Genomic DNA, 19995 nt, shown 5'->3' on the forward strand with positions numbered 1-19995 from the left:
CTACCACTTTAGGGCTTAGATGTAGTCAGTTCTCCTTGTGAGTTTTGACCCGCTGCACATGTGACCTCCCAGTTTTGTATGCCAAGCTTCTTCATGTCTTCCTCGAGTTCATCAATCCATCTTGATCGCGGTCTTCCCCTTGCTTTATTGGTGGACGTTGTGGCCCTCTACTATTTTCTGTTGCGCTCTCTTGTCGTTACTTGGCCGCGCCATCTTACTTGCTGCGCTTTGATAAAGCGATCATATTTTCACCTATTATAAGTTAGTCTAGCTTATGATTTCACTTTATTCGCCACACGTGATTATCGTTTATTGCAACAAAGATTTTTTTTAGGGTCGGTCTCTCTTTCTAAGATTTGCAGTTTGGCTTTGTTCGTTTCTAGTACGTCCATAATTCAGCTCTTTAGCAGAATACTGGTCGAATAATGGTTTGGAATAGTAGCAGTTTGTATTGGCACCTAGTGGTTTTGATTTGAAAACTTTGATTGGGGACGCGTATGACCTATTGGCTGCTTGTATTCTCTCTTCGATACGCAGGCTAATTGAGTTATCGCCACTGAGTTCTAAGCCCAAAGGCTAGTAGGATAGTGACGCAATTATAAAACCTCTTCTATTCAACCATCATCCTCACCTATGCGTCGATGCACCCTCTCGATAACAAAAGAGGCTCTGACGAACGGTAACAAAAAGGCTCTGAAAAACGCAGTAAACAGCTGTTTGTGGGCGGCATAACCCTATTAGCCAGCATCTATGTTGTAATGGCAACCACACAGTTCGATGCGTAGCTAACACGTGGCTGGAGTTCGGCCTTGCCGACGTAGGGCCGAAAACCAACTCGAGAATAATCAATTGACGTGCGAGCAACAAAAGCTAGCTTGCTTTTATTTTTAAAATTTGATTGCAATATTTTTTCAGTGCTTTGAACTTCGAACAGCATCAAGCACCCGCTTTCAACCATTTCAACTTTTTAATTGACAAAAAAGCTGCCTTAATTGAATTGTTCTTAAAATTAATTGTCCTTGACTGTGAAGTATTTTTGCTGTACTACATACTCGAGCATAAAACAGACGCCTTAGCGGTGCGTAAATAAACTTTTATGCTTACGAAAACAGCTGTCTCTCTAGAGATGTATGCGGCAAGCAGCTACCACTTAAGTGAACATTAAAGCGCGCAGGCCTGCAAAGTACAGCAGAGAACATTAGTAAGCGAGCACTTGCAGAACGCACTAAGTTATCGCGCTTTCTTCACACTTTTCTCCGCCCGAAAAAAGCGAATAAGTAAACACGACTACCGCAGCCATTTAATACACGCGTGTTAATTGACACCAATTCGAGCGGAGCGCCGTCGTCAGCCTGAAATCAAGCCACTACTCTGACGTAGAATATTTCCGAAACTCTGTTAATCGCTTATTGTCGCTTGTTTCAGCAGCAAGCCAAGTTTTGTCAACTGTTTTTTATAGTTTTTTGCTTTTCAGATTTTGCCCGCAATCGCCTAATTGCCCCCATTTTTAAACTGCTCGATTTAGCGGCACCACGACTTAGCGCCGTAAACTCTGTGTTTTCACGCAAGTTTAAAGTTATTTAATAAAATTTATTTTTTTATTTTACTATTTGTTTTTTCTCTTTTTTAATCTTTTCCTCAATGTTTTCTTTTCGTTGACTTATTAGTGCTCACACGATCGCGCTTTGTTTTAATTGGCTTAGGCGCTGTCGTTCGATTACTAGTTTCGAGGCTAATTGAGTGCGCGCTCGCGGCTAATTAAATCAAATTGAAATTCCGTTTCTGTCGATTTGTTAGGCAGGCTTTACATTCACGCATTCACTTATTTAATTATTTTTGTTTCTTTTTTTTCTTGATTTGCTGTTCATTAGCGTTGTTAAGTGCATTTAATGGCGATTTCTGCGGGCAAACTGCATTTGACGTTGATTGCTTTCCAAATTGTACAATTTGTTACGAAAGCGGTGAAGGCGACTCAGAAAAAAATTGAACAACAAAGTAGCTAAATGTTTCAAGATCACATTTGGAGACATAGACACGTGTCTAAAGACAAAGAAATTACTGGAGTAAGGTTTTCTCTTTTGGCGTTTGTCTCTCAGCAGTTTAAAGCGTTTTCCAGCCCACAGGGGCTTATAAAGGTGATCCATTTCGGGGTTCCCCACTTTTTTAAAGAAGAAAGACATAAACTTCAAATTTTAGGGAAATGTCACGAACTTGGTGGCCAATCGAACGGTCCAAAACGTGAAATTATGTGCTCATCGAAGTATTCTCTCAATAAATCCATTAAGGTTGCTCTTCGTCCCGAATGCGAAAATTTTGGCCTGTTTGCATATTCATAGAGCCAGAAACGGACCTCATCGCTGAACAGAATTTGGCTCGAAAGAACTTTTCAAGAACACATATGTAGAATGAAGCGATGTCGCTTGGTAAGATGGAGCGGTTTCAGTTCTTGCACAAGCTTTATTTGGATCACTTTCAATGCCGACGTAAAATGCGCCAAGTCGTTCCATACGTCAGTCCGAGTTGTTGTGAACGGCGTCGAATCGACTCTCCACGGTCTTCGTGAATACTCTCAGCGACTGCTGCTATATTTTCTTCACTGCGTGCTGGACGCGGTCTATTTGATCGATTTTTTTTTTTTTATTGTGGGAGGAAGCATCGAAAGCTGGAGTACGGGACTTCAATCCGCTAAACCTAACCTACTCTCAACTCAAGACTCTCCTATGTAACCACCAGATAAGGTATTACTTCATGGGAGTGACAAGACATTTTACGTCTACTCTATAGCACGGACGGACTGGCGCTTATGCTGCTGTAGCTGTCTTAATATTGTCGTGATGGAAGTTGCCGCTTCGCGCACAGCTTTCAAAGGACTAACACATAAGTGCAGTCAAACTTTCCACCGTTAAACTACCACCTAGTGCCGTTTCTAACTTTTCCCTTATGTTTAGAAACCGAGGACAATGGAAAAACCCGTATTCAGAGCCTTCAATTGACTCCGTACACATCGAACAATTCAGACTGACGTGTTTTTGAAATTTGTATAGATTGCAACTGAAGCGCCCACGCCCGCTTAATATTTGGGTCAGGTGGAAATTCAGGTTCCCATGTTGTCGACTTATCCTCGTATGGATGCCAGGTATAGGTCTGTGGGTCCACCGTACTTTAGTTGAGGTTTGCCACCGTTGCTGCCATATAGTTATGCTCTTGTTTCTCTCTTCTCTCTTTTGGATTTCCGTAATTGGCGCTTATAGTTCATACGAGGGCTGCTATATATATTTCTAACCTAATAATGAAAATATGAATATTTATCAACGTAAATGGTTTTATTGTTTTTCAAAATATTCTCCATCAAGATTTATACACCTTTGCAAGCGCTCAAACCAATTTTCGAACCACTTTTTCCACTCCGATTGAGACACCTCCAAAACATGGTTTTTGAATGCTTCAACAGCATCTTCTGGCGACGAAAATCGTTGACCACGCATTATTTTCTTGATGTGTGGGAATAAAAAGAAGTCATTGGGTGCCAAGTCAGGGCTGTACGGCGGATCACCCATCAATTCGACGTTTTGGCCGGTCAAAAAGGCGCTGGCTTGAGCCGATGTGTGAGAGCTCGCATTGTCATGGTGCACAATGATTCGTCTTCTCTTGTTCGTTTTTCGAATTTCTCCAAAGACTTAAGGCAAACAAATGGTGGTATACCACTCAGAATGGACCGCCCTACGTTGCTCAAGCGAAACAGTCGCCACATGACCAGTTTTGCCGAAGAAACAGGCGACCATTTGCTCGAAGTGCTTCTTCCACGAACAACTTTCGTTGGATTTGGCTCGTCTTGGAAGACCCACATGGTCGATTGCTGTTTTGTTTCGGGCTCATACGCATAGATCCATGATTCGTCACCTGTGACGATCTTATAAACGTCTTTTGAAGCACCGCGATCGTATTTTTTCAGCATTTCTTTACACCAATCCACACGAGCCTTTTTTTGAGCGATTGTCAAATTGTGCGGGATCCAACGAGAACAAACCTTTTTTACGGCCAGGTGTTCATGCAATATCGAATGTATGCTGGTGGGAGAAATGCATAGGCATGCCTCTATCTGAAGGTATGTTACATGGCGGTCTTGCATTATCAGTTCACGTACGGCTTCAATGTTTTCTGGCACAACGGCTGTTTTTGGACGACTTTCACGGAATTCGTCTTTGAGCGAGCGTCGGCCACGATTGAATTCGTTGTACCAGTTTTTCACAGTGCTATAGGATGGTGCTTCATAGCCATACAAAGATTTTTAGTTCATCGATGCACTCTTGTCGTGATAATCCACGTCGAAAGTTGTGAAAAATGATCGCACGAAAATGTTCACGAGTTAATTCCATTTTTGGCCGAGATGAATTTTGTAATTCCCTGTAAATAAAACAATTCACGATTAAATGACAAAACGTTCTGAGTGATGTTATGCTAAAAAATGTCAAACTTTCCAATGGAAATGTCAGATTGCACCTGGAAACACTTAGTGTTGCCTAGGCCAGAAATATATATAGAAGCCCTCGTATAATTTCGCGAACTTGTCTCCCTGAATGTCTTCGGTCGAATATTATCCAATAATTAATCTCAAGATAGATGATGGTGTTGCGAATAGTACGCTCAGTAGGCCGATTATGTTGACCATAAGTTGAGCGAAGTGCGTGAATAATTCGTAATAAAGTTGAACGATTTGTAAACGTTGTTCAGGCGTAGGTCTTTCCATGGCGAAATGCCATACAATACTGAACAAAAATAAGCTTGACACAATTCACGCGTGATCTGTCTAAAAATGTACCTCTACTTGGATCATCCTTTATTTCCAAACTGAAATAATGTGCGACCTTAATGCGCGCCGTAATCGTGCATTTGCGATTTCGTATAAACGATTATGTTTCGTACTTTTATTACTTATGTTGTTGTTGTCACTAGTCTTTCACCGCAAATTTCACCGTGTGTATGCTTATGCGACTATGTTTCTAAAATACGCATCTTCCAGGTTGACAACTGACAAATGCTCGTTCCGTCGCCATATATAATCAAACGGTTTATCATTTCGTGTCAATGATGGCGTCATGCAGCGTAACGCCAAGCAAAAAGTTATATAAAAGCAAAACAAACGAAAAGTCATAATAAACAAATAAAATGTTCGGCGAAAAAATTGTTACAGAAAAATTGCATTTACAACACAACAGCGGTAATAAAAACAACAATAACAACAAAATAAATAATATAGACCTCGCTCTTGTCAGTATGTATAACCATATAAGAATGTCAAAGCTAAAACAAAATATAAGCAAATACAACAATAACATTCAGCGATTTGCTCCACCGACCGTCCTTCCGTCCGCCTCTCGGCCTCTGTGCTGGTTTTGCAAGCAAGAAGCAACGGCTTCGCGGATGCATGTCGCGCCTTTTCAGGACGCCCTCAATTACTTTTCGACAAATGTTTGCTGCTGTTGTTGCATTGTTTTGTTTTATTGTTGCTGTTGTTGTTGCATGTTGCGTGCCACATGATAAATGCCGCACAATTACTCACACATAAATAAATAAACAGTGCAACAGTTAAAACAACAACGACTGCATGCAGAAACGCATATGCAACACAACACCAATAGCAACATCGACAACGCCAGCGTCATTTGTCCGTACACTTGCGTATATTCGTAAATAAAATTTCGTTACTTCGCTGAAGGAAACAAATTTGCCAAATTAATTTTACCGTAAATGGAGTTCCGCAGCATGGACGGACAACAATGCCGATGCAATTGACAGGCGAACAAATAGCTGACACAGTTACTCGTTGGGCCGGTCGTTGGCAGAGAGGATGAGCTCGTGCGCCGAGCGAATTGTTTGCTGATAAAAATGCAGTCGCGTGAAGCGGAAGGAAAATATTAAGTGAGAAGTTGGCATAAGGAGAACCTAGAATAGTAGTATAGTCTTCTTCAATTTCCATAACGAAAAAAGGTGGAGAGCGCATCAAAGATCTAATGTAGAAACTGGTTATGCCTAAATTTTCTTAGATTTGCTAGAGACTGCGAAAGAATCACATCCGACGCTCTCGGATGACGCTTCTTAATAGTATGTGTGTGAGAACTATCATTATATCAGTACATAAGTATGTATAAAAAAAATAGATAAGTACATATAAAATAAACTTCAAAAATCGAAAAGCTTTTTTTACAGTCGCTCGGAGAAACTTCTCCGAAACCGATCGATATGCCTGAAATTTTCACACTACCTTCTTAGATACTTACATATGTATGTATATACATAAGGTAATGACATTTTTAACATCTCGGATTGGAACAATTGGAGAGCAGATGCTTCATTTATGTATGGACCAAGATTTTTGAACTCTGCTCGAATTTAAGAAAAAATGTAATAAGTGAACTCTATAAAGACATTTAAAGGGTTGAAAAAAATTATCATAAAGAGTAAACAATTATAAAGGCAACGACGGCCATTTTCTTAATTTTTGAAAAATTCACGAAAATCGCCTAATTTTTTATGGGTCACACACTGGTATAGCCCTTTAAATAACATATTTACATACATATGTACACTCGTGGCCACGCAAACCTTACCACTCAAAATTTTCAAGTATTGTGCATATTTGACTACATTTTATAACGGTAATTTTTGCGGTATAGAAATAAAAAATATTAAACATTAAAAACAAAACACATTCAGCTATAGATAAATCAATTGAAAGATATTGAGCTTTACAAAACGAGCTCGAAATGTAAGTGACTGACATGCGATGAAAAAATGATATTTTTTAAGGTAGTAGTCTGGTTACTTATGCCCATTTTCATTACTTCTTTGGAGGGTGGCTGTTTTATAGGAAAATAAAAATGAATTTTCTTGAATATTTAGTGTTTTTATTTACATATTGAAAATATAAAAAAAAATTTATTTGAAAAAATTTAATACTTTATTACTATTATTCTTGTCACTCGAAGTTGGAGCCTCAAAAAAATGCACGTGGGTGATCCGCGTGATTTTGGCTCTTGATGTTATCTGAAATCAAATATTCTTGATTATTCTTAATCTATAGACATGTCATACTGGTCGGTACTACTGAAGTTAAATTTCAAGGGTAAATAACAAAACGGCGGACTTTGAAAAAAAGTTCTTTTATTTTAGCAAAGAAAGGGTTATAAAATAATAAGTTAGGGGTAAAAAAAATTCTCGTTAGTACCGACCGGAACTATAAGTGTGTAGAACAGCCTGTTAAAATTTGAAAGCAATCGGTTCAGTAGAAAAAAAGTTAGGACCCGGGCCGACCAGAAAAACAATGTTTTGAGAAAAAGCGTTTAAGGGGGTATTCTGGTCTAGAAGCATGAATTTCAGGTAATTTTTAAAGTGTCGTAAAAAAAAGGCAATTAATATTTTTACTATCCATTTTTTTTATTAGTTATTTGTTAATTTTAGAAGAAAAAATTAAAAACTAAAAAGAGTAAAAAATTTCAAAAATTATGAGCTGACGAAGTGGGGGGACTTTAAAAATTTCCACGTGACCTTACCCATGATTTGAACCCTCCTAGTTATCTGAAAAAAAAAAAAAAAGATTATTAATCTAGAATAATGTCGCAATGGCCGGAACTACGGAAAAGTGGGAAAAAATTTTTTTCACAAAATGGCGACTGCCTGAAAAAAAAGTTTTTTTGGATCACTTTTTCTGACTATTTCGAATTTTTTTAAAATAATAAAAATAAAAATTTGGGGATGGGGCTAGTTCCAACCATAGACAAGCCTATAAAGAAGACTCTATAAAAATTTCAAGTAAATCGGTCCAGCAGAACCTTAGAAATCGTGGGTATCGTTCCGAAAAAGACAGTTTTGATAAAAACGCGTTTAAAGTTTGGCGTAAAGTCTTTTGTTCGATTAGTTCCGGCTGAACCAGTTTGGATGCCGGGTCAGAAAAATGCCTAAATCTCCGAAAATAATTTGAATTTTGAAAAATCCTCTTGTGCACATATTCTTGAATAGTTAAACTTTGAAAATATAGAAAAAATTTCGATTTTTTTAAATTTCTAGACCAGAATACCCCTCAACAACTCCGAGAGAGAGGACTTCGAGGCGCTCTAGGACACTCGTTATAACTCCGGAAATATTTCGAATTTCTGTCTGAAACTTTCACAGTATATTCTCAAGACATTGTACTTTCAATTGAGTAAAAAAAATTTCGATTTTTTGAACCCAAGTTACCAGAGTACTAACTTAAATTTAATTTAATTTACACATAATTTTTTTTTATTTTTTTTTTTAATTGAAACACGAAGTTTATTAGGTGTATCACTTTAAAAACAATAAAATTCGCCGGAAGCGTCCTTTTCACTCCAAGAAACTACTCATTTGTCGAAACCGGCGATATCGGACCTCTATCTCAAATATGTATGCACATAGGTGGCATACAAACTGAACTAAAGAAACCAAGTTCTAGTATGGAAAATTTTGACAAAATATCTTAACGAAACGTAGCATGGATTATTGTCCAAAACAATGGTGAAATCTCCAAACAAATTGGTCAGATCAGACCACTAGAAACTGAAGCGATCAAAATTAAGTTCGTATAAAGAAACTTTCAATTGTGAAAAGTACTATTGATCATTGATCAAAGGAATATATCGACAGATGCATCAAACCGTTGACAAATTGATACGTATACATTTTTCGAAAAAAGTTTAACTAAGTTGATCAAAAAGTACGTCAATTGAGTCCAGCTAAGATGTCTGAAATATTATTTATTATTTATATATATTTTTTTTAAATTTGTTTAAGAAAAACTTATGTAAGATTCGCAATTTACCGGAAACTATTACATTCACTACCACCATCGCCTCATTTAAATAGAATTAACTGTAAACAAATTATGATGCTACAACGGTGAATCGTGTAAGATTTACACGATAAAAAATTGCAAAAATCACGAACTGGCAACCCAGCTAATTAAGAACAAATTAAAATGCACGTGCAAAGCACTTAAAGCCGCGATTGCTATGAAAAATAGAGACAGGTAGGAACACATGTATGAATATGGTACTAGGGTGGTCAGAAAAGAAAAACTTTTATTTTATTTAGATAAATTGCGAAATACACAAAAAAATGTTAACGTCGAATTCAAAATACAAAAGATTCCAAACAAGAACTTGATAGACTGTTGTTGGACTCGATCTGAACAATTTCCTCGGGGATTGCCTTGGGCATTTACCGTTGCTAAATTTTGTGAGGTTACCTTGTCAAATAAAAATATGCATTACATTACAAACTGAACGTTCGTATGGCAGCTATATGTTATAGTCCTTCGATGTAAACAACTTCCGTGGAGATTATAGCGCTGCCTCCAACATTAATCTGTGCCGAATTTCGTGAAGATATATTGTCGAATAAAAAAGTTTCTCATACAATTAATGGATTTTGGTGGATCAGTTTGTATGACCGCTATCTAGTACAGTGGTCCCATATCGGCGGTTCTGACAAATGCGCAGGTTCTTGGGGAGAAAAGGAGGAATGGCAACTTTCATGTCGATACCTCAAAAACTGAGCGAGTTTTGGATTTTATTCTAGGTCCAAGTCCAACCTTAAGGGGGTATTCTAGTCTAGAAAAGCTATTTAACGGCATTTTTTAAAGTCTAATAAAAAAAAACTAATAACATTTTTAATATCCAATTTTTTATCAGATATTTATTGATATTTTAAGAATACAAAAAAAAATAAAAAAATAATTTTTGTGATAATTTGATTAATTGCGGCATGGTGACGTGGCGGGGGTTGAAAATAAGGGTGCGCCCTTCCCGACACGATTCCAACACTTTGGGTGATCTGAAAAAAAAACTTTTAATCAGTACAAATACAAATGCCGCTATCGTCTGAACTAGGATAAATAAAAAAAAAAATTTTCAGCGACTGTTTGAATTGTTTGCCCGTTTTTTGGCAAAGATCAAAATTTTTTAAAAATAGTAAACCATAAAATTTTTTAATAATCCTAGTTCCAACCATAGAGAGATATATAAAGAAGGTCCACACCAAATTTCAAGTTAATCGGTTCATTAGAACTTGAGAAATCATGTCAGAAGTGTTGAAAATAGTAGTTTCGAGAAAAACGCGATTAAAGATTTGAGTCTAACTGCAGGCAGTCTATACTTACATTACTAAAATAGCTATAAGTCGGTAAATAATAGGAATTTTAAAAATTCCTTTGGGGAATATATTCTTAAAGGTCCAGTCTTTAAGAATATGCAAAAAAAAATCGATTTTTTTTTTTCAAAATTTTAGACTAGAATACGTAGATTAAAACGTTTATTTTTTTTAAATTCATCCACAAAATAATGCTTCAAAATCGTAAAATAGTAATACTAAGCGCTTAAACATTTAGCCAATCTTTTTGTCAATTCGAACGGTATTTTGAAGGCATTTAATGATAAAAAAAATTCAAATTTAGTTTTGGCCCACCCTAGTGTTTTCATATATGCATACGTATAATATACAAATTAATCTTCACACTCACCCAGCGCAAACAGCTTGCACAGCTGAATTGTAATTAAACAGCTTGAGTGAATAACTCACTGGCAGTTAAGTCGATCGAGCCGTCAGTTGCCGGTGTGCTGAGTGATCAGCTAAACATGCAGTCGTATGTGTGTGTTTGCCTATAAGTATATACCTACCACTCAACCGACATTGGCATATGTAGATAAATACTAAATTGTTTTCTTATTAACTTCTGGTTCTTTTGGTTTTTCCACTGCTCCTTGCCTCCCTTGGATGCTACTGATATCTCAAAGTGACCTCCAGCCCGCACACCGAGTACAATGTTAATCACTTACACTCCCCTTAAGCTGAGGTAGTACGTGTGCTATTAGATGACCACAACTTGAATTTCATTCAACGCAAATAAACGCTTGAGTGATGAGCGCCAAGTAAATATGAAAATTAATAATGGAAATAACAGCAATAGACCTTTTCATATAATATACATACATATACATATATGTATGTATGTATATGTTTTTGTGATTTTTCGTGCGGAAATTGATGCTTGAATTTGGAGAGGGTGATAAATGTGAGGTGATCTTACGGAGACGGCACGATAAGTTCGAGGGATTTTTATTATAATTCCCTTTTGTTCGAAAAACTCGGCTACACAGAGAATTTTTTTCTGGTAGATAAGAGTCAAGAGCTCGATCTACATGAAAGCCTTAGTATCATGTGCAAATAGAAAACTCTAAAAGTTGGTTTTCATGTATCGACAGGGCCCTAATAAATAAAAAAATAATACAGCACAAATCTGCTTAGGCCTTGCATTTCTGCTCCAGCTAGTTCACTTAGTAAGAATAGTTCTATCTCGTATATTTCCAGAACGAACACCAGTCGAACAATGATGGGTTAAAACCCCTTCAATTATTAAAGGTGGTTGGTTTAACAGGAAAGCACAAGCGCATTAGACCGCAGGCAGCTGCCATTCAATAGGCTAATACCTGAGGTGGTCCCGTAGTGTGCATTACTTCAAACAACACTTGAAGGAGCTAAGAATGTGCTGCTCCCGTGCGAACCAACACGTCTACCAACTCGTATTCTTCTATTTCTTTAAGACGAGGTACCCAGATATTAATCGAGTTGCCTACTGAGAGCCTAGTTATTGCCTACTTGCTCTACTTGACACAAGAAGACTTAATATTGACTCTACGGATGCCCTTCATTGAAGGGTTTATAAATTGCTAGTTAGATTAGAAGCTCACTTACCACTTGCTGTTACTAAGTCATCAATTTCGGCCTGAAAGATTGTGTTTATTTAGTTTGAAGCTACCTTCTGTGTATGAATTACTACAGAAGATGCCCGCTCGCGTTTCAATTCCACCCTTTAATGCGTCAATGAATATGTAGATTTCGCCATTGGTATTGTCGATCACAGAATCTCTACTCAAGAATGCAAACATTGTGTTTAATTGCTCATGGATTTCCTTTTCTTGGTCGCATTGCCAGTTCCGCCCGAGCTCATAAAAGTTCTGAAGGAAAGGAGCGCTCTGGAAGCTAGAACTCTTGAAAAATATATTGTGAAGGCCGGATTGCTTCCCGTACTAGATTAATCGGTAGAATTATGTTAATCCATTATATTCTTATATTACCCTCTTTAATTGAATTGTTCATATGTTCAAGACCCTTGCAGCCCTACTTATGGCACAAAATCAGAGTTTAGTTAGATTAATATTACATTATATGCAATTTATTTTACTTCTAAAAGAATGCGTTCCGGAGAATAAATGAATAGTTATGCAGCTCGAATCATCACGCAACACTACGACTCCAGTTAGGATGAGAGCGCGCATAACTTTCGACTATTTTCGTGGTAAACTCAACGAGCCACCCTCGTGCCGGACACACGTCAATGAAACTGAGGGTGAAGCACACCCAAATTGCGCGCGGTGGCAACTCTTACATGAGGAAGTAATTTATGTATTTATTTGTATTGTTCGTGTTGATATTGTGGTTTTTGCCTACGACTTAATTACCGTAGTGGTTGTAAAAAGTGACCTTGAGTACGTTTGCTGTGGAGAATTTTGAGTGAGAAACTAGAGAATGTGTTGGAAAACACGTACAAGTTTACAAAGCAAATCAAATTAAGAGATCAACAGGCAGATATGGCAACAAGTGTTCATATATGTATGAACATATGAAGCTTTAGAGATATTTACAAGCTTACCACCATAAATATGGTATTCACACATTTTACATTAGCATAAGAATCGTCGAAGAATTCCTTACAGAAATGACAGGTGATTCGCATTTGCATTTGTGTGACGGTTATCGGCGCATTATAGAGTATTTATTGACGCTTTTAGCGCTGCTGAATTGTCATTCATGAGCTCAGCGCATGAAAGCTCAGCAAAACTTTCACTTAAAAGCTTCTTATAAACGCTTTGGTGCTGTCAGACTTAATTATGCGGCAATAAAGCGATGACTTGGTGATCAAAAGAAAGTTGTGCGTTGATCAATCAGCCGATTTGTGTTGTTGTGATTGAAAATTGTGGAAGCCGCAGCTGTCAGCTGTTGTGAGCGAGTCAAAGGTGCGTGCGTCGTTCAATTAATAAGCTCAATTTGTAGACAGCGGCGAAAATGCGCCGCTTGCGTGAACTTCTTTTTTCTTCTTTGTTTAATAATATTGAATTTCTTTTACTATCGCCACATTTTGCTGCGGAGTATTATAGTGATGTTCACAAACAGACCAGGGTCGATACATTTTTTATTATACTTTTTTTTAATTATACTTTGAGAAAATCAGCCTACAAACACAGCTACTTTTCATAAATAACAATTTTAAATTCCATATTATTCTCTTATATTCTAAATCGAGTAAATGGAGAGTTCATGACTGACCATATTGAAATGAAATCTTGAACAATTAGTGTCTTTTAGGTATTCCATCTTACGCCTACAATTTTTCGAAATCGCGCTGTAATTTTTCAAGGCCCCATATACCGAATATGTGGACCCTAAATATGGGCAGACTTTTTTGGTCTGTGTGGTATCTAATATTTTTATGATAACAGCAAGCCTTGGTCGGCTAAAAATGCGGCTCCGTTCTAATTACACAGACACGACTGTCCTGTGAACTTATGGTACTTATATAATGGACAGTCTTACAGGCATCTCAATAAAACTCATAGATCATCTATTACTGCTAATGATGTGTATCGTACGATTACACCCGAACTTAGCGCCACCTTACTTCTTCTATTACGTTTTCTGGTTGTATCGCTCTTGTTCTTCTACATTTTCTTTTACTCATTTGCTTCGCCGATTCGCGCATTAAAGTGTTGTGACCCGCGGCTTCTGCATGCCGACGAGATCAACGCACGATTAGCTTTTAACAACAACAAAAACAAAAGAAAACGACGACAACAACAACACGTCGCATAACACCACATAAGATAAGAAAAAGTTTTGTTTAAGCGTTTTATTGCCGATTTCACAAGCACAGCATCTCAACACAAAGTACAGCAGCGATAAAAGTAATAAAAGAAGAAGGCGAAAAAAAACTAAAAAACAAATTATAAAAGGAAATAAAAAGCAGAATTGTAGGTAAAAAGCGCCGCAATCAAGAACAGCTTGAAAGCGCAACCTACCAAATTAGGTCAGCAAAACAATCTCACCTGGACCGCCGTCGCACCGCCACTCAGCTGCTGTGCGCTACCGCGTGACACAGCGCTTTGTGCGCAAGGCTTACAAATATACTTACATACATACATACATACATATTGATGTTGTTTTTTCTTCTTTCTCTGCATTTATGTTTGTTTATAGACATGTGTATGCGCTCATATGTAATCGCGTAAGTAGGTTCTATGCTGCTTGTCCGTCCGCTGTTGCTTTTCATTACTCTGCGAACCGAGAGACTTTCTTTGCGTCGAATAAAATGCTTGCCTATAAGACACAAGAGTTGATTCGTCATGTACAGGGTGTTCTAAAACACTTGTTTTTTCTTCGCAATATTATTGCATCAAAAATAAACTCAACTCTATCCCTCATCAAGTTCAGTAGCCAAATTATGAACTAGTTTTGGGTATATTTACCGTACGGCACAATATACAAGGTCTGTCGCAACGGAAACAGGACTGTTAAAAAAACAACAAAAAATTAATATTTTTCAAAAGTTATATTTTTTTATTCAAAGTAGTTTCCTTGTGCTTCGATACAGCGCTTAGCCCGGTCAATTAGCATTTCAAATGAGTGTTTAAGGTAATTTTTTGGAATGCTCTTGAGAATATCGGTTGTCGCCTTTTGGATAGCTGAAATGTCCTGAAACCAGTGTCCTTTCATGGGCAATTGAAGTTTTCCAAATAGGTAAAAATCACAGGGTGCCAGATTAGGTGAGTAGGGTGAGTGATTAATGGTTAATATGGAGTTTTTTGTCAAAAAATCAGTGACAAGCGTCGACCGATGACACGGCGCATTATCGTGCAACAGGCGCCAGGGCCCTACCTCACGGTATTGTGGTCGAGCACAACGAATGCGTGACAAAAAACGCTTCATAACACCAAGGTAAAACACAGCATAATCGTTTGGCCAGCTGGGACGAACTCTCGGTGTACAATACCCTCGGAATCGTAAAAACAAATCAGCATTGCCTTTATTTTTGACTTCTGAAGACGACCGACTTCTGATCGTCACAGAGGTCCTCACGACCTTCTTGGTATCGCTTAAACCACTCATGCACATTACTACGGGATAGGCACTGATCACCATAAACTTTTTTCATCATTTGAAATGTTTCAGTAAACGTTTTCCCAGGTTTAAAACAAAATTTAATATTTGCTCATTGCATTTTACGATTGATGACCAAAAGCTGCTGTCACTTTTTGATCGATAACATCGATTTTAGTTATCCAATTGTCTTAAAATTTTTACGAAATGTTAACAAGAGATCAAACTTTTTATTTCATATACCCACCATTAAGTGGCGCCACCAGATAGACAGTTTTATTTAAAAAGTTCTGTTTCTTTTGCGACAGACCTTGTATTTATTGTTTTAGTGTTTTAGTAATATTAAAGTGAATAATTTTTAAAATAAAACGCATTCCTTTTTAAATCTGTAAGTGATAAACTTAAGGAATAAATAAATGTTTTCTTATTTGATGGCCAAGTGTGCTATTTATGTGTCCATGGCTATATGTATGTCCTCATAAACACTTTTACGCTAGCAGATCTATAGAAATGGCAACTTTTATTCGAAATTTTACTGCAAGACAATTCTCTTAAAAATTGCCAACCTCTACACTACCATTATTACCGACTGACTACACATAATGGAAATAATTATATGAGGCCTAGAAGTAATTACGCGCATGCGCAATCAGTAGGCAAAAAAAATGAGGGGAATATGACATGCTTGGATTTCGCAAAAACTCGAGATCGCCTGCAATATAAATATGTATATATGTATATACATATGTAGATATGTATATGCGAAACAGGGTGCTTCAACATATGTGTTTCTAGAGGATGATAAGTTGAAAGTAACATTAGATTGGTTTAGCTTAGTTAAGTAGCCCTTCTTCAAGCAAATTCGTTTGAAACGGTCTGGAAAAAATGTTCTTGAAAACGATTTTGTAAATTTTCTGACCACTCCTAAGCCCTTAAGAAGTTTAGCTGCTCGTACAGTTTGGATTGTTTTTCGTTAGGAGATCTAGATAAGCTAAACTATGTGGAAGAAGCAAAGTGGAAAAAATATCATTTGAGATAAAGATCTTCAATCTTAATTTTTTGTGATGTGGAGCGGTGCAACTCTTGGTTAGGAGATTAAGGTTATGCTAATAAACTGATTTTTCAAGCTTCGTATTAAACGATATTGTATCTTTCTCGATTCCTTTTAAACAAAACTTTCACGAAAACAATTTATTTCTTCTTTAACGAAAAAATAATATTTTCCTGGAAAAAGTTGTGTTTTCTAGCAACTTTTTTTGAAAAAGTGTGTTTACAAATCACTTCATGAGCTAGAAAAAAGGTCTAGTACAAGTAATACAAGGTCTGTCGCAAAAGAAACAGAACTTTTTAAATATAACTGCTTCTGGTGGCGCCACCTATTGGTGGGTATATGAAATAAAAAGTTTGATCTCTTGTTGACATTTCGTAAAAATTTTAAGACAATTGGATAACTACAATCGATGTTATCGATCAAAAAGTGACAGCAGCTTTTGATCATCGGTCGTAAAATGCATTTTGAACAAAGAGCAAATATTAAATTTTGTTTTAAACTTGGGAAAACGTTTACTGAAACATTTCAAATGATGAAAAAAGTTTATGGTGATCAGTGCCTGTCTTGTAATAATGTGCATGAGTGGTTTAAGCGATTCCAAGAAGGTCGTGAGGACCTCTGTGACGATCAGAAGTCGGTCGTCTTCAGAAGTCAAAAATAAAGGCAATGCTGATTTGTTTTTACGATTCCGAGGGTATTGTACACCGAGAGTTCGTCCCACCTGGCCAAACGATTATGCTGTGTTTTACCTTGGTGTTATGAAGCGTCTTTTGTCACGTATTCGTCGTGCTCGACCACAATACCGTGAGGCTGGGTCCTGGCGCTTGTTGCACGATAATGCGCCGTGTCATCGGTCGACGCTTTTCACTGATTTTTTGACAAAAAACTCCATATTAACCATTAATCACTCACCCTACTCACCTGATCTGGCACCCTGTGATTTTTACCTATTTGGAAAACTTCATTTGCCCATGAAAGGACACTGGTTTCAGGACATTTCAGCTATCCGAAAGGCGACGAGCGGTATTCTCAAGAGCATTCCGAAAAATGACCTTAAACACTCATTTGAAATGCTAATTGACCGGGCTAAACGCTGTATCGAAGCACAAGGAAACTACTGTGAATAAAAAAATATAACTTTTGAAAAATATTGATTTTTTGTTGTTTTTGTAACAGTCCTGTTTCTTTTGCGACAGACCTTGTATTTTATTATCGCTAAAAAAAGACGAAAACATCAATATCCTATATGAAGGCTTGGAACCCATAAATAGCACAATCTGAAAAGGGGTTTAAAATAAGGTACAGAAATTTATAAAAATTATTTAAAAATTGCAAAAGATTGTTCATTTCGTTACATCGTTCCTTTGGGATTGAATAGCAAGGCTCCTCTATTGCAGCCTATAAATCATCAAAATTTTCGAATTTATTGCTTGCTATTTTGAACTTTATATCATTCCATAAATTTTCTATTGGTTTCAAATCTGGGTTTTGCACAGGCCACTCATATATTCTAAATTTTTTATTGCCGAGACCATGCTTTACTACCTTTGCGGTGTGCTTCGGATCATTGTCTTGCATAAATGTCCAGTTTATGGGCATGAATTGAAATACAAATGGCTCCATTTTATTTTTCAGTACATCCAAATACTAAAACTGGTCCATTTTACCATTTCTTCGAACAATTGGCACGATGCCATGCCATGAAAACACGCCCCAGACCATGATACTTCCACCGCCGTGATTAATGGTTTTTTTGGTATAGCTAGGTTTAAGGGATTGACCTTGCGGATGACGTACAATTGTTTTTCCAACTGGAATCTTCCTATTTATCTTTGTTTTCTCGCTCAAAAACAAGTTCTTCCAAAATTGTGCTGGTTTGTCTCTGTGGGCCTTTCCAAATGCCAATCGAATTTTGATGTGGCGTTTTGACAGGAGTGGTTTTTTACTGGTAATTTGTCCAAAAAGTTGAGATTCGTTGAGTCGTCTTCCTACAAGCTTTTTGAACTCGTCCACACCATATTCGTCATTAACTTCGATCATAATTTCTCTGGTTGACTTGAGACTATTAGACTTTTTTGCTCATACCATTTTTTTGGAGGCCTCAACTCCGAGTGACCACTTCATTCGTCGAACATTTTTTCCCAGAAAGCAGTCTTTTGAAATCTGAGAACAATAAATAGTCACTGGAGGTCAGACCTGGACAATACGGTGGGTGCGGAAGCAATTCGAAGCTCATTGTTTTCACTGACTTGTGTCACAGTACATTGTCTTGGTAAAACAACACTTTCTTTTTCTTGAAATGCAGCATTTTTGGGTCCATTAACGCTATGTAAACGGTGTTAATGATAGTCAATAAAAATGATTCCCAAATATACCATAACCTTGTCAGCCGACTGTTGCGTTTTTCACGCTTTGGAGCGGCTTCATCGTGTGCAGTCCACTTGGATGACTGTCGTTTGGACTTCGGAGTGAAAAGATAACAATCTCCTATTTTCAAAATAGCTCATTGTAATATTTACCAGATACTGTGGGCGTGTATTTCGTATAGAGCTTTGATTATATCAGGGTGATTTTTTAAGAGCTTGATAACTTTCTAAAAAACGCATAAAATTTGCAAAATCTCATCGGTTCTTTATTTGAAACGTTAGATTGGTTCATGACATTTACTTTTTGAAGATAATTTCATTTAAATGTTGACCGCGGCTGCGTCTTAGGTGGTCCATTCGGAAAGTCCAATTTTGGGCAACTTTTTCGAGCATTTCGGCCGGAATAGCCCGAATTTCTTCGGAAATGTTGTCTTCCAAAGCTGGAATAGTTGCTGGCTTATTTCTGTAGACTTTAGACTTGACGTAGCCCCACAAAAAATAGTCTAAAGGCGTTAAATCGCATGATCTTGGTGGCCAACTTACGGGTCCATTTCTTGAGATGAATTGTTCTCCGAAGTTTTCCCTCAAAATGGCCATAGAATCGCGAGCTGTGTGGCATGTAGCGCCATCTTGTTGAAACCACATGTCAACCAAGTTCAGTTCTTCCATTTTTGGCAACAAAAAGTTTGTTAGCATCGAACGATAGCGATCGCCATTCACCGTAACGTTGCGTCGAACGGCGACGAATCGACATTTCACGGTCTTCAGCCACACTCTCAGAAACAGACGCAATATTCTCTTCTGTACGCACTGTACGCATTCGTGTGGTTGGTTTAATGTCCAATAAAGTAAACTGAGTGCGAAACTTGGTCACAATCGCATTAATTGTTTGCTCACTTGGTCGATTATGTAGACCATAAATCGGACGTAAAGCGCGAAACACATTTCGAACCGAACACTGATTTTGGTAATAAAATTCAATGATTTGCAAGCGTTGCTCGTTAGTAAGTCTATTCATGATGAAATGTCAAAGCATACTGAGCATCTTTCTCTTTGACACCATGTCTGAAATCCCACGTGATCTGTCAAATACTAATGCATGAAAATCCTAACCTCAAAAAAATCACCCGATATTAGTGTCAGCTTTGATTATATTTGCCTACTTTACAGATCTTCACATCTAAGGTAATTAGAGCGCAATATATTTTTGTGCCACCTTTCCAGCTTGCGTCATTAGTGGACCTCTTTTTTATCCAGCCATATTGTCTCTCTGATAATCCGCCGGCTTTTTGGATTGGTAACTTCAAGCTGTTCCTTAGTATGCTTTCATAAACTTTTCCAATCGTGTCGAAA

The 19995-nt window shown here is 37.4% G+C and overlaps 1 protein-coding gene across 3 annotated transcripts in view; it reads left to right on the top strand.

Moving 5' to 3' along the window:
* The window catches only part of LOC120773544 (rho GTPase-activating protein 26), a 204115-nt gene that overhangs the window by 131920 nt on the left and 52200 nt on the right, over positions 1-19995 (top strand). The gene's annotated exons all lie outside the window — the stretch shown is intronic.

This window comes from Bactrocera tryoni, chromosome 4, assembly GCF_016617805.1.
Source record: "Bactrocera tryoni isolate S06 chromosome 4, CSIRO_BtryS06_freeze2, whole genome shotgun sequence".
NCBI lineage: Eukaryota > Metazoa > Arthropoda > Insecta > Diptera > Tephritidae > Bactrocera > Bactrocera tryoni.